This window comes from Mirounga angustirostris, unplaced genomic scaffold (genome assembly GCF_029215605.1).
Source record: "Mirounga angustirostris isolate CCGP_5_RB_7025 unplaced genomic scaffold, mMirAng1.0.hap1 SCAF_1, whole genome shotgun sequence".
NCBI lineage: Eukaryota > Metazoa > Chordata > Mammalia > Carnivora > Phocidae > Mirounga > Mirounga angustirostris.
In genome coordinates, this window is record NW_026991709.1 from 161,919,966 (window position 1) to 161,934,485 (window position 14,520).

At 44.0% G+C, this 14,520-nt stretch overlaps 1 protein-coding gene across 4 annotated transcripts in view; it reads left to right on the forward strand.

Annotated features, from left to right (window-relative positions):
• The first annotated feature begins 11,745 nt into the window (after positions 1 to 11,745).
• Positions 11,746 to 14,520, forward strand: part of TMCC1 (transmembrane and coiled-coil domain family 1) — a 251,781-nt gene continuing 249,006 nt past the window's right edge. Inside the window, exon 1 of one of the 4 annotated variants that reach the window (XM_045904290.3) lies at positions 11,746 to 11,885. The gene's annotated coding sequence lies outside the window, so the exon portion shown is untranslated. The remainder of the gene's footprint in view (positions 11,886 to 14,520) is intronic. The other 3 variants (XM_045904294.1, XM_064591745.1, XM_054504568.2) reach the window with 3 other exon arrangements.

Consider the following 14,520-nt stretch of genomic DNA (forward strand, 5'->3'; position numbering starts at 1 on the left):
GGGTTCAGAACAACAGAGACAAAGTCCCTGCATCATGGAGCTCAGCTCCAGAGAGGAAAGCAGGTGTTTAAGGGGAAATTATGTGTATGTTGGGCTCTAAAGGAGGAAATTCAGGATGTTTGGGTGTGTGTTGAGAGAAGCTGACCTTGTCTGTGGGGTCAGGGAAGTCCTCTCTAAGGAAATGACATTTTAGCTGTGACCTGAAAGGTCAGCAGTGTCTGAGAGAAGGCGTACCAGGTGCAGGAAACAGCACAAGCAAAGGTCCTGAGGTAAGAGAGAGAAACTAGCACAAGAATTAGAAATTCAGAGTCACAAGCATATGATAATTTGTCATACAACAGTTAACTTGCTTACATGGAAATAAAATTCCTCATGACAGTTTTAATCCTTACTTGCTCTAATGTATCATGGCCACTAGATGTGACAGTCTTCTTTTTTTTTTTAAGATTTTATTTATTCATTTGAGAGAGAGAGAAGGGGGTGCAGAGGGACAAGCAGACTCCCCGTTGAGCAAGGAGCCCGCTGCGGGGCTTGATCCCAGGACTCTGAGATCACGACCTGAGCTGAAGTGATCATGCTTAACGGGCTGAGCCACGCAGGCGTCCCATGACAGTCTTTTTTGATCACTCTAGACCTTAACTGGTTTTTACTAAGTTTTATTTTGTGTAGATACATTCTTTACCCATATTAGCACAGTTTTAAGCACATCCTGAGGGACATATTTGGAAATGTGATGCTATTGCTACAAAGATACTGCAATACTTCAATGGAAGTTATGTGAAATTTTACCAAACAACGTAAGATTTTCAGTTCCTCTGCATTCATTTCCCATCAATACTACCACTAATATTCCTTGTTAATTTTAACTGTGATTGTTAAATATAGTTGTTGTAGTTCGTGTTCACTGCCATTCTTCAAATTACGTGTGTCACTTAGACCAGTGCTTTCCAAACTGTAATATGCATACAGATCGCTGGGGGTCCTGTTAAAATAAAGACTTTGACCAAGTTGATCTGGAATAGGGCTGAGGTTCTGCATTTTATTTTATTTTTTTGAAGATTTTATTTATTTATTTGACAGAGAGAGACAGAGTGAGAGCAGGAACACAAGCAGGCGGGGAGGGAGAGGGAGAAGCAGGCTTCCTGCCGAGCAGGGAGCACAATACGGGGCTCGATCCCAGGACCCTGGGATCATGACCTGAGCCGAAGGCAGACACTTAATGACTGAGCCACCCAGGCGCCCCGAGGTTCTGCATTTTAAAAAAATATTTTATTACTTATTGGAGAGGGAGAGGGAGAGTGGGCATGTACACACAAGCAGGGAGAGGGGCAGAGGAAAAGGGAGAGGGAGGGGAAGGAATCTTAAATAGACTCCACGCTGAGTGTGGAGCCCCACACAGGGCTCCATCTCAGGACCCTGAAATCACGACCTGAGCCGAAACTAAGAGTTGGTTGCTTAACTGACTGAGCCACTCAGGTGCCCCTGAGGTTCTGCATTTTTAACAAGCTCCCAGGTGATGCTGATGCTACTGGTCCAAGGACCACATTTTGAATAGTAAGAACCTAGATTAAAGACTGAAAAAGTCATTATTTTCATTCGGTATCATACATTCCAATTTTTAAAATGACACTGAAGTTTCAAATGCAGGATAACAAATTTAAAATTTAGTTTTGGATCATAGATAGCTTGAGGGATTTACAACTGAAATCTTTTAAAAATATTTTTATGTTGGAGAAATTGAAAGCAATGTCAAGAGGCTCTGCCAACTTATTTTAAAAATCAATAATCTATTTTTTGTAAGCATCCTCATTTAGTTTTTCTTTGAAAAACTTCTTTTTAGGGACGCCTGGTGGCTCAATCGATTAGGTGTCTGCCTTCGGCTCAGGTCATAATCTCAGGGTCCTGGGATCGAGACCTGTGTTGGGCTCCCTGCTCAGCAGGGAGCCTGCTTCTCCCTCTCCCTCGGCTCCTCCCCCTGCTCATATGCTCTCTCTCTCTCAAATAAAATAAATAAAATCTAAAAAATAAATAAATAAAAGATCTATTTATTTATTATTTTAGAGTGGCGGGAGAGGCAGAGGGAGAGGGAGAGAATCTCAAGCAGACTCCCAGATGAGTGCGGAGCCCTACCCAGGGCTCGATCTCACAACCCTGAGATCATGACCTGACCTGAAATCGAGAGTTGGACACTCAACAGACTGAGACACCCAGTGCCCCTCTTCAAAGAACTTCCTAATCCCTTTGAGTTTTTTGAGAGCCTACGTACATAAAAAAACAAAAAAACAAAAAAACCCTTTTTTTGTACATAGAATTTTCTGTATCATTTCATTTAAGCCATTCATTTTACCTAAAGCATCATACCAAGTCAGTACTAAGCTAATAAATTTAGGCCTGGGTGTGTTTGAAAGTGGAGCTTTGGCTGATATTTTAGAACCTATGTTTTTTTGTTTGTTTGTTTGTTTGTTTTTAAAGATTTTATTTATTTATTTGAGAGAGTGAGAGACAGAGAGCATGAGAGGGAGGAGGGTCAGAGGGAGAAGCAGACTCCCCGCCGAGCAGGGAGCCCGATGCGGGACTCGATCCCGGGACTCCAGGATCATGACCTGAGCCGAAGGCAGTCGCTTAACCAACTGAGCCACCCAGGCGCCCCATAGAACCTGTTTTTTTATTAATATCATCGTAAAAGAGATCTTTGCACACTGACATTTTTTTTTTTTAAAGATTTTATTTATTTATTTGAGACAGAGAGAATGAGAGAGAGCACATGAGAGGGGGGAGGGTCAGAGGGAGAAGCAGACCCCCCACCGAGCAGGGAGCCCGATGCGGGACTCGATCCCGGGACTCCAGGACCACGACCCGAGCCGAAGGCAGTCGCTTAACCGACTGAGCCACCCAGGCGCCTTGCACACTGAGTTTTTACTGGCATGATGTATCAACTCAGTTTTCCCATTACATATTTAATAGTGGTTTCAAATTTATATTCAGTGTTTTCCAATATACCCAAATGTTTAACTGAAGCTGAAAAGCAGTCATATAGTTCTTGGAAGATATTTTTTTAATTCAGTAATGTTAAAGGAGATTTTGACTGCACTATTCACTATGAAGTTTAAAAAATGCTTAAAAAATATATAGAATGGTGTATAACTTTTTCAAAGAACTTTGATTACAATGTTACATTTCCCCCATATACTTTCTTTTTTTTTTAAGATTTTATTTATTTGACAGAGAGACACAGCAAGAGAGGGAACACAGCAGGGAGAGTGGGAGAGGGAGAAGCAGGCTTCCCGCTGAGCAGGGACCCTGATGCAGGGCTCAATCCCAGGACCCTGGGATCATGACCTGAGCCGAAGGCAGACGCTTAACCATCTGAGCCACCCAGCTGCCTTACATTTCCTCCATATACTTGCACCATTGTTATATTACCAGCTTCTCAAATTATTTAAATTAAAAAAAAAATTTTTTTTTTAAAGATTTTATTTATTTGACACAGAGAGAGAGATAGAGAGCACAAGCAGGGGGAGCGGCAGGCAGAGGGAGAAACAGGCTCTCTGCTGAGCAGGGAGCCCGATGCGGGGCTCGATCCCAGAACCCTGAGATCATGACCTGAGCCGAAGGCAGACGCTTAGCCATCTGAGCCACCCAGGCGCCTTACATTTCCTCCATATACTTGCACCATTGTTATATTACCGGCTTCTCAAATTATTTAAATTAAAAAAAAAATTTTTTTTTTTTTAAGATTTTATTTATTTGACACAGAGAGAGAGAGAGAGAGAGCACAAGCAGGGGGAGCGGCAGGCAGAGGGAGAGGGAGAAACAGGCTCTTTGCTGAGCAGGGAGCCCGATGCGGGGCTCGATCCCAGGACTCTGGGATCGTGACCTGAGCCGAAGGCAGCTGCTTAACTGACTGAGCCACCCAGGCACCCTGTGGCTTCTCAAATTATTTTTGTCAAGTTCTGTGTCTGTATTTTATTAAAAATTTTAAATAACTGGGGTGTCTGGCTCGCTCCATCAGATGAGGGTCCAACTCTTGGTTTTTTTCTTTCTTTCTTAAGATTTTATTTATTTATTTATTTGAGAGAGAGAAGGAGGGAGAGCACAGAGGGAGAGTGAGAGGGAGAAGCAGACTCCCCACTGAGCAGAGAGCCCAATGTGGGGCTCAATCCCAGGACCCTGAGATCATGACCTGAGCTGAAGACAGATGTCTGACTGACTGAGCCACCCAGGTGCCCCCAACTTTGGTTTCCACTTCAGTCATGATCTTGGGGTTGTGGGATTAAGCCACGTGTCAGGCTCCATACTCAGTGGGGAGTCTGCTTGAGATTCTCTCTCTCACCTTCTGTTCCTCTCCCACTGGTGCTCTCTCTCTCAAACAAACAAACAAACAAATAAATCTTTTTTTTTAAGATTTTATTTATTTATTTGATAGAGAGAGACACAGCGAGACAGGGAACACAAGCAGGGGGAGTGGGAGAGGGAGAAGCAGGCTTCCCCCAGAGCAGGGAGCCCGATGCGGGGCTCGATCCCAGGACCCTGGGACCATGACTGGAGCCAAAAGCAGACACTTAACGACTGACTCAACCAGGCGCCCCAATAAATAAATCTTTTTAAAAAGTTTAAATAACTTTCTCTAGTGTGACAAAAATTCCCCAAAATGTTCACATATACAAGTATTTGAGTTTAGGAGCACCTGGGTGGCTCAGTTGGTTGAGCGTCCAACTCTTGATCTCAGCTCAGGTCTTGAGTTCATGCCCCATGTTAGTCTCCACGCTAGGCCTGGAGCCTACTTTAAAAAAAAGTATTTGAGTTTAGAAATCTACAAATTGAATCATAATTATTATCTGTGCTGCATATGTACATTAGGTATTGAATCTAAAATAATGAGTAACGTCTAGCAAGTTAAGGTAAGCTTATTCCAAAATAAATCTTTAAAAAAATATATTTTTATTTATTTATTTTGGCGGGGAGGAGCAGAGGGAGAGGGGGAGAGAGAATCTCAAGCAGACTCCCACTGAGTACAGAGGCCAATGCGGGGCTCAATCCCATAACTTTGAGATCATGATTTGAGCTGAAACCACGAGTCAGATGCTTAACTGACTGAGCCACCCAGGTGCCCCCCAAAATATGTCTTTTATAATATCTAACATTTTAATAATTGGGTTTTATATTTATCCCCTGAGTAAGGTGTAATAGTTTTTTGGTGTTATTTGATTTTGCATAAATGTTCTTCCACAGTGTTACCAAATGTTGCCTAATGAATAATATTCCAATTTCCACACTCTTAAAAGTAACTGGGTAAGTGTCTGAGTGCTAGATATTACCTCACCAAGAGCAGAATCATTTATATAATGCTTTCAACAGGAGAACACCAATATTTTTTCCCATTTTATACAGTCTCTATCCTGGAACACTACCTTTCACTGTGTCCCATGTATCTCTGATGTTCTTTTCAGTGTTTTCCCTTCTTTTCTCTTTCTGTGCTTTAATCTGGATGCTCTCTGTTGTCCGTCTTTCAGTTCACTAATCTTCTGTTCTGCTGTTTCTAATCTGCTATGAATTACATCAAATAAATTCTTTTTTTTTTAAGATTTTTTGTTTTTTAAGTAATTTCTACATCCAATGTGGGGCTTGAATTTACAACCCTGAGATCAAGAGTTGCATGCTCTAATGACTGAGCCAGCCAGGCACCCCTAAATGAAGTCTTTATTTATTTATTTTTTTAAGATACATTTATTTATCTGAGAAAGAGAGAGAAAGAGAAAGAGAGAGAGGGAGAGGGAGAGGGAGAGAGTCCTAAGTAGACTCCATGCTGAGTGCAGAGCTGGATACAGGGCTCTATCTCAGGACCCCGCTAAAACCAAGAGTTGGACACTTACCCAACTGTACCACCTAGGTGCCCCATGAATTTTTCTTAATAACAATTTTATTAAGGCATATTATACATACAATAAACTGCGCCTATTTATAAACTGCACAATTTGATGAACTTTGACATAGGTATATACCCATGAAACCACTGCTATATTAAGATTCAGATCATTCTCATCACCTCCAAAAGTTTCTTTGTGCTTTTACTCCTCATCTCTCTCTCCATATCTGTCCTAGGCAATCATTGATATGTTGTCACTGTAGATTAATTTGCATTTTCTAGAATTTTATATGGAATTATACAATATGTATTCTTTTGTTTTTAGCTCTGTTGCTCAGTATAATGATTTTGAGATTCATCCCCATAGTTGAGTGTATTGGTAGTTCGTTCCTTTTTTTTTTCTTCAAGATTTTATTAATTTATTTGACAGAGAGAGAGAGCATGAACAGTGGGGAGGAGAAGAGGGGCAGAGGGAGAGTGAGATGCAGCCTCCGCGCTGAGCAGGGAGCCTGATGCAGGACTCAATCCCAGGACCCTGGGACTCAAGACCTGAGCTAAAGGCAGACACTTAACTGACTGAGCCACCCAGGCATCCCTAGTTCATTTCTTTTAACGGCTGAGTAGTATAGACTTTTTTTTTTTTTAAAGATTTTATTTATTTATTTGAGAGAGAATGAGAGACAGAGAGCACGAGAGGGAAGAGGGCAGAGGGAGAAGCAGACCCCCGCCGAGCAGGGAGCCCAATGCGGGACTCGATCCTGGGACTCCAGGATCATGACCTGAGCCTAAGGCAGTCGCTTAACCAACTGAGCCACCCAGGCGCCCCTGAGTAGTATAGACTTACTATAATTTGTTCATCCATTCACCTGTTGGTGGGTATTTGAGTTGCTTCCAGTGTTTTGATACGGGGAATAGAGCTGCTACAAGTATTCTCGTACAAGTCTTGGTATGGGTGTATAAAACGTTTTCATTTCTCTTGGGTAAATACTTACATTTTTTGAGGTGTCTTTTTGAGGTGTCCACTCAGCTGTACTGTAGTCTCCAGTTATTTTACACAATTCGATAATAATCTAAGTGTTGCTATGAAGGCATTTTTATATGGTGTTAGTTGCTTTTTTTTAAGCAATCTAGTAGGTTTTTTCTTAAAAGATTTTTCAGTTTCTTTAGTGTTTACAATTGTGAATTTCTTTCTATCATTCATCATTATTTGTTAGCTGTGTAGTCTTTTTTTTTTTTTTAAGATTTTATTTATTTATTTGACAGAGAGAGAGACAGCGACAGCAGGAACACAAGTAGGGGGAGTGGGAGAGGGAGAAGCAGGCTTCCCGTTGAGCAGGGAGCCCGATGTGGGGCTCGATCCCAGGACCCTGAGATCATGACCTGAGCCGAAGGCAGACGCTTAACGACTGAGCCACCCAGGCGCCCCTAAATCCCTTATTTCTTATCTTCTACTCATTCTGCTTCTCTGAACCCTGACTGATACAGATTTTGGTCCTGGAGGTGGTTCTAGAGGAACAGAATCTTTTTTTAAAATTTATTTAATTTAATTAATTTATTTATTTTTAAGATTTTATTTATTTATGTGACAGAGAGAGACACAGCAAGAGAGGGAACACAAGCAGGGGGAGTGGGAGAGGGAGAAGCAGGCTTCCTGTGGGGCAGGGAGCCCCAATATGGGGCTGGATCCCAGGACCCTGGGATCATGACCTGAGCCGAAGGCAGACGCTTAACGACTGAGCCACCTAGGCGCCCAAGAGGAACAAAATCTTAAGTTGAGTTTTCTGAATTGGTTCTCTAACCTGGTTTAAATCTAAAGGCACTAGTGACTATTTTCAGTGGTAAAGAGGGTACTGGTAGGAGTCCATAGCATGATGAAGTACTGGATACTCCTAATCAAATACCTATAGAAAGGGAGGTCCTGAGTGACCATGTATTTTCTACCTTAGGATATTTTAGTCATATTAAGGAAAATAATGGGATTGGCTGGTTGCTCCTAACTGCACTGAAGAAAATGGGGAAAGAAAAGGATGAGCTCAGGCCTTCAGTCCCCAGCCCAACCTATGCATAGATGACTTGAAAGCTTCTATATCTGCCTTGAAATAAACCGTTAGAGCCAAGAGTTCTGAAAACCAAACTCAGAGCCTCATTCTGCAAGTGGCTAATAGAGATGCTGCTTACAGTCTGTGGCAGACCCCCTGAATCACAGTGCTGAACCTTAGGATTTTGGAGCAAAGCCCTGCCATCATCTACAGATAACTGCCCGCCTTTTGAGAAACAGCTTTTGGCTTGCTACCGCGCCCTAGTAGAGACTGAATGCTTGACCATGGGCCATCAAGTTTCCATGTGACCTGAGCTGCCTATCATGAACTAGGTGTTATCTGACCGACTAGGCTATAAAGTTGTGCATAAATGGCAACACTCCATTATCAGTGAAGTGGTATATATGAGACTGGGCTTGAATGGGCACTGAAGTGTATAAGCAAGTTGTATAAGGAAGTGGCCCAGATGTCCATGGCCCCTACTCTTAACCTGGGGAAGAGAAAACTTATTCTTGGTTTATAGCCTTGTGTACAAAGGTTCTGCACAATATGCAAGCACTGGGTGAAAATGGACTGCTGTAATACTACAGTTCCTTTCTGGGAGAGTCTTGAAGAATAACAGCCTAGGAAAAGCCTCCCGGTTGCCAGAACTTCAAGTGCTGCACCTGGTTGCTCATTTTGTCTGAAGAAATGGCCAGAAGCTCTGCTGGTCTGGAGGTCTTGGTTCCAAAGGGAAGAATGCTTCCACCAGAAGACATAACAATGATTTTCTTGAATTGGAAACTGAGACTGTCATCTGGGCACTTTGGGTATCTCATGCCTCTGAATCAACAGACAAAGAATGGAGTTCCTTATTATGCTAAGTGAAATAAGTCAGACAGAGAAAGACAAATATATGATTTCACGGGCATGTGGCATCTAAAAAAAATAAAAATGAATGAACAAACAAACAAAAGCAGGAACAGACCTATAAATTGGGTTCCCTTAGGGAAGGGGGGGATGGGCAAAATGAGTGAAGGGGAGTGGGAGATACAGGCTTCCAGTTATGAAATGAGTAAATCACAGAGATGAAAGGTACAGAATAGGGAATATAGTCAATGGAGTTGAAATGGTGTTGTATGGTGACAGATGGTAGCTACACTTGTGGTGAGCATAGCATAGTATACAGACTTGTCGAATCACTATGTTTTACACCTGAAACTAATGTAAGAAGGGAGTTCCTGTATTGGCTGGGGTGACTGGTCCTGATTACCAAGGGAGAAATTTAACTGCTACTACATAGTGGAGATGTCTTAATAATAGTCAACTATATATTGCAGTATTAAGTTACAGGATGTCAGAAGCAGAAAGGGAACATCACCTAACGACTTTGCATCCTCTTTTGGGGAAAGTTATGTGTTTTCGGTTGTATGCAGGTTAGTTGTATCATATTAGGGGGAAGTATGACTTTGTTATTGTCTTTATCTGGAACTTAAGTATATTTAAGGAGATGTGTAGGAGTGGGATTGCTGGGTCATCAGACTTTTTAATTCTAGCTATTCTAATGAGAGTGTAGTGGTATATCATGGTAGTTTTAATTAGCAAATCCCTGGATTTGCTAAAGATGTTGAGCATCTTTTTATTGTTTACTGGCCATTTTTATCTTCTTTGGTGAAGTGTTTACTAAAACCTGTGCTCATTGTTTTATTGGATTGTCTTTTTCTTTTTTTTTTTTTTAAGATTTTATTTATTTGACAGAGAGAGATACAGCGAGAGGAGGAACACAAGCAGGGGGAGCGGGAGAGGGAGAGCAGGCTTCCCGCAGAGCAAGGAGCCCGATGCAGGGCTCGATCCCAGGACCCTGGGACCATGGCCTGGGCCAAAGGCAGACGCTTAACGACTGAGCCACCCAGGCGCCCCTACTGGTTTGTCTTTTTATTACTCAGTTATAAGAGTTCTTCATATATTCTGGATAGAAGTCTTTTGTCAGATATATTGTATTGCAAATTCTCCCTCCCATCTGTGGCTTGCCTTTTCATTTTCTTAATGGTGTCTTTTTTTTTTTTTAAAGATTTTATTTATTTATTTGAGAGAGAGAGAATGAGAGACAGAGAGCATGAGAGGGAGGAGGGTCAGAGGGAGAAGCAGACTCCCTGCCGAGCAGGGAGCCCGACGCGGGACTCGATCCCGGGACTCCAGGATCATGACCTGAGCCGAAGGCAGTCACTTAACCAACTGAGCCACCCAGGCGCCCCTTAATGGTGTCTTTTTAAATTTAAAATATTTTTAAATTTCAATGTTCAACTTATGAACCATTTCTTTTTGTGCCCTAAGAAATCTTTGCCTATTTCAAGATCACTAAAGATTTTTTCCATGTTTTCCTCTAGAAATTAACTTTAGTTAGTTAATTAATTAATTAATTTTAAGTAGACTCCACGCCCAGTGTGGAGTCCAACACTGGGCTTCAACCCACGACCCTGGGATCAAGACTTGAGCTGAAATCAAGAGTCAGATGCTCAACTGACTGTGCCACCCAGGCGCCCCCAAATTTATAGTTTCAGCTTTCATGTTTAGAATCCATTCTTAGTTTCCTCAGGAGACTCCTCCAGTGCTCCTGAGGTCCATTAATGCATCCCATCAACCTTAAATCTAAAAGTCAACCTTGCCACCTCCCTAGCCTTCACTCTTCATCCAGTCTATCAAAACCTGTTCCTAAGAAGTGCTCTTCTCCACCACCATCAGTTTACCTTGCCTTGACCATAACAGCAGCCTCCTAACTGGCCCCTCTGTACCAACTGTGAGCCCCCTCCAGATCACTCTTCCTACTGCTATCCAAATGATGGTTTAAAAATACAAGTAATGAAAAATCCTCACTGGCTTCCCAGATTCTCAAATTATAGTCTCAAATCCTTACCTCAATTATTGCCTACCTTTTCCCACACTCAACCCCACATTCAGTGGTCTTTCAGCGCACCATTCTGGCCATGCCAAGCTCTCACCTGTTGGACCTTGTTAACTCTTTTCAAGTTGTCCTTTGGATTCCAGCCTGCATATCCTTGACTAAGCACCTCCACCCAACCCTCCCAGGTTCTCTTAGCACCATGTACCCCCCCAGAAAAGATCTTACTAATAACAAGTTTTAATGTTGTGTGTTTCTCCCTTTAACGTTGTCCTCCACCAGATTTAACTTCACAAGGCTAGGGACGCCTTTATTTCCATAACGTTCTCCGAGCAAGTGGAACAGGGCCTACTACACGGAAGAAGCCTCAATACATGTGAGAAACGAATAACTGAATTAGAAAAATGGGATAATAAAGAGATAGGCCGATGGCTGCTTGTGGTCCCTTCAGTGGTAATGCTGGACGATAAATAGTAACAGTCTCGGTCCTTTTTACAGCAGCGAACGAAAACCCGTTAGATGGGAGAAAGAAGGCAGGTCTTTAGATCAAGGTAGGGAGAACAGGTGTGTGATCCCGTACAACGGCAGAAGTGCGCTCAAGCCTGCGTCGCGCTCGAGCCTCGTTCCCCAGGAAAAGGGGCGAGATTGGAGGCTTTGGTCTCAGACGCTAACGCCAGGAGGAGTCCACCCGGAGCAGCATAGCATCACCTGCACCGCTTCGTCTCAAAAGCTCAGCCACCGCGTGGGTGGGCGGAGCCACGCCTTCCGGGGGCCGTCCCCGCCCCCTGAAGCGTGCGCGCGCCCGCCGCCGCCTCACGCGTGCGCGGCTGGCTGGGGGCGGAGGTTGTGGGCGGTGGCGGCGGGCGCGCGCGCTCTCGCTCCCTCGCGCCGGTTCGCGCTCCCGCGCCGGGGTTGAAGCGGCAGTGGCGGCGGCTGCGGCGGCTGCGGCGGCTGCGGCGGCTGCGGCGGCGCGGGGGGAGGGCCGGGAGGGGGGTGGTTGGGGGGGATGGACCCGGCGCGGCGGCCGCAGCGGCAGGAGCCGGCGCTTGAGCTCGAGCCACGGCGCTGGCGGAGACGCCGGCTGCTCCTCCCCTCCCCGCCGGTGAGTGAGTGCCCCCGCCCCGGATGCTGGCGGCGGCCGCGGCCCCTCAGCCCCTCCGCCTCGGGTGGGGAGAGTCGTGAGGTGAGCGTGGCCAGGCGGCGCCGCCGACGCTGGCCCGGCTTCCCGCTCGCGGCCTGGCGCCGTTCGGACCCTTGGTCGCCCCCGTTCGGGGCTGGAGCTCCGGGCCTAGGACTCGTCCTCCGGCATCCCGCCGGGCCTTTTTCTTCCCCAGCTCGTTCCGCTGTCATTTCGACCCTGGGGCTTCTCTCCCCACCCCCACTCTTCGCCCCCTTTCAGCGCGCCCCTCCTCCAGGGCCGAGGGGAGGGAGGGGCGTGTGAGGAGTTGGGCCGGGGCCTGAGGGACTGTTTGGGAGTAGACTCTGGTGGAGGTCTGGGGTCCTACGAGCCCTCGCTCGTCCTGGTGTCCCCAGAAGTTGGCCACTGGGGCTCAGCCATTGCCACCTGAAACCAGTTTTGCACCTTTTGTTTTGATTTTGAACTTGTCGTTTGATGGGAGGAAGGAGCCCGCTGTACTGGGAACGGGGGAAAATAGGTGCTGTATGGTGGGTTGTGAGTCTAGGCTGGCTGGGCTTGGTCTAAGAGTGCCTTTTATTAATCCTTTTAGGAAGGGAAAAGGGGGCTCAGTGAGTTGCCCCTTCCCTAAAGGGCCAGAGATCCGTTTAAAGCTTGCAAACCCCTGCTTTTTTTCATTCTAAGCAGAGGTGTGTGTAATGTTGGTCCAGTTGTTGGTTTGGCTCATCCCTTAACAACATTGATGGTGAGGTGAATCTGCAGCAGAGTTTCTTGAAGTAGCCCACTTGAGCTGTTGGCCAGTTTTCCCCCTTTTCTTTGGTGACACCATACATTTGAGTGTTGGTAGATTCTAGTCAAAGCTTTTGCGGGCTGCCTTTTCATCCTGACTTGTCACAGAGGAAGGGAAGATGAAAACACACACTCTAATCCAAAATGGTTGCTGTAAGTCTTAAACATACTCATAAGCATCTCCAGGAAAGGTCTCTGCATTCCTAAATTAGCTAATTCTTAAAAAAAAAAAAAAAAAAAAAAAAAAATTCAGGGCTTAAAAAGCAGGTAGCTGCTTTAGAATAAAACTTTGATATGTTTATGTCTTCTGACCAGTATGTTACATTTTGGGAGTGATTGGTTAAACCAAATCCTTGTCTTTGAAGTACCTGTGTATAGAAATTGTTGCAAAGGGGCGCCTGGGTGGCTCAGTTGGTTAAGTCTGCCTTCGGCTCACGTCATGATCCCAGAGTGCTGGGATCGAGCCCTGCATCGGGCTCCCTGCTCCGCGGGGAGCCTGCTTCTCCCTCTGCCTGCCGCTCCCTCTGCTTGTGTTCCTGCTCTCACTGTGTCTGTCAAATAAAGAAATAAAATCTTAAAAAAAAAAAAAAAAAGAAATTGTTGCCTGGAGGAAAGAACCTTATGAAAATGTTAATGACAAGATTCCTCCAGGGGCTAGATAACGTTTTTTTCTCCATTTGTAGATTAGAACAGTGAGACTGGAATTGTGAGTAGGTGGTAGTTTTACTAGTGTCCTGTAACACACCATGCTTATAGGTGGGATTTTAACTATATCTCGTCCTCTACCAACAGAGTTGGCTTGTATTTTTTTTGAAATCACACACCCACTCTCTGGCTAGTATAGAAGGATTAAAAAGCTGCTTCTGGTCTGTGGGCGGTAACCTTTTAATTTCTAAAGAGTTTTCAGTTGCTTACAAAATAGATTGCTGATCAGCATAGGAAAAATTTAGATATTAAAATTTCATTAGCATGTGATCAAGATCTGTTATTATGAGCATTAAGATTTGGCATGGTGTGGGTGCCGTGTACTATGTATAGGAAATTAGATTTCTCAGAGTATTTGCATCTTAAGATAAATAGAAGCGCAGTCAGCTGACAGAATGTTGTTACACCTTCCAGTGGTTGAGAGAATCTTTTATGAGCACAAAAAAACCTGTACAGTTTGATGAAGAAACCCAGTGACCTGGACTAGTTGGTGACCACCATTTCTTTAAGCTGTTTGCTCCTTCTCTGTACTAGAATATTTCCCCTTTTCTGCAAGAGTTTTTATGCCTGTCATATATGTACAAAACATATAATGGCTGAGGGCTTAAGTTTAAATTCCTCAGAATGACATTTATGGATCACTCATTTATTTATTCATAAAATATTTATTGAGTCCTTATTTTGTTCCAGGAGTTTTTCTAAGTACTGGGCTATGGTGGGGAACAAAATAGACGAGGTCCTTGTTACTGAGCTTTTTTCTGTGTGTATGAGAATGAGAATAGCAAGCAAACATGATAATTCCAGGTAATGCTATAAATCAGCAATTAGCAAACTTTTTCTGTAAAAGACCAGAAAGTAAATATTTTAGGCCTTATGGGCCATACAGTTTCTGTTGCAGCTACTCTGTTGTTTAGTGTAAAGTAGCCACAGGCAGTACATAAACAAGTGTTTCTATGTTCTAATTAAATTTTGGAATTTCATATCATTTTCCCATGTCACAAAATATTATTATTCGTGATTTTTCCCCCCCCCTTTGGCCATACTATAACATGGGACAAGCTGGATTTGGCCTGTAGGCTGTAATCTGGCCCTTTATAGAAAAAGTTTG